The sequence below is a fragment of the Sturnira hondurensis genome, unplaced genomic scaffold (assembly GCF_014824575.4).
Source record: "Sturnira hondurensis isolate 20B ecotype Veracruz unplaced genomic scaffold, ASM1482457v3 Scaffold0015596, whole genome shotgun sequence".
In the NCBI taxonomy this organism is placed as follows: Eukaryota; Metazoa; Chordata; class Mammalia; order Chiroptera; family Phyllostomidae; genus Sturnira; species Sturnira hondurensis.
In genome coordinates, this window is record NW_028088227.1 from 762,098 (window position 1) to 762,932 (window position 835).

Genomic DNA, 835 nt, shown 5'->3' on the forward strand with positions numbered 1-835 from the left:
CTCCCTCTATGATGTCAGTGAAGGCCATGTGGGAAGCTGGAACTCACACCCACGCCCAGCGATAATGAGATACTTCTGTACTGGATGCCTGTCAGTGGAGACCAAATGGGGAATGTGGACTTCCACTCCCACCTGGCAGTCATGAGTCAGCTCCTCCTTGTTTCTGATGGCATGGTGTCAGAAGTAGCTTGCTAAAACAGAAAATTTAAATAAAATCTATAATCTTATAAAATAAATTCCAAAATGTCGAGGATATAGAAAGTCATTAATCATGTCAAGAACCAGGAAAATCTCAACTTGAACGAGAGAAGATAATAGATGCCAACATTGAGACGATACAGAAGTAGACAAAATTTTCAAAGGAGCTATTATAGAAATTCTTCAATGAGAAGTTATAAACGTGCTTGCAACAAATGAAAAGTAGAACGTCTCAGCGAAGAAACCAAAGATATAAAAAAGAACTAAATGGAAAATTAGAACTGAAAAATGACCAAAATTTGAGAAACTAATGACTAAAATTTAACTAAATTTGACAAGACATAAACCTAAAGATTCAAGACACCAGTGAATCCCAAACAGTATAATCCGAAGTAATTCATAGCAAAGCACATTGTAATCGTCCTTCTGAAAACTGAAACAAAGCAGAAAGAGAAAAATGTCACATTGCCCCTGGGAAAAACATTTTGAGTGATAGCAACTTTTCCTAAGAAACCATTGAGGCTAGAAGGAAGTGGCAAAAACATTTTTAAGTGCTAAAAGCAAAGAACTGTCAGCCTAGGATCCTATGTTAAAGTGAAAACATTATTCAGGAATAAAGGAGGACACCAAGACATTC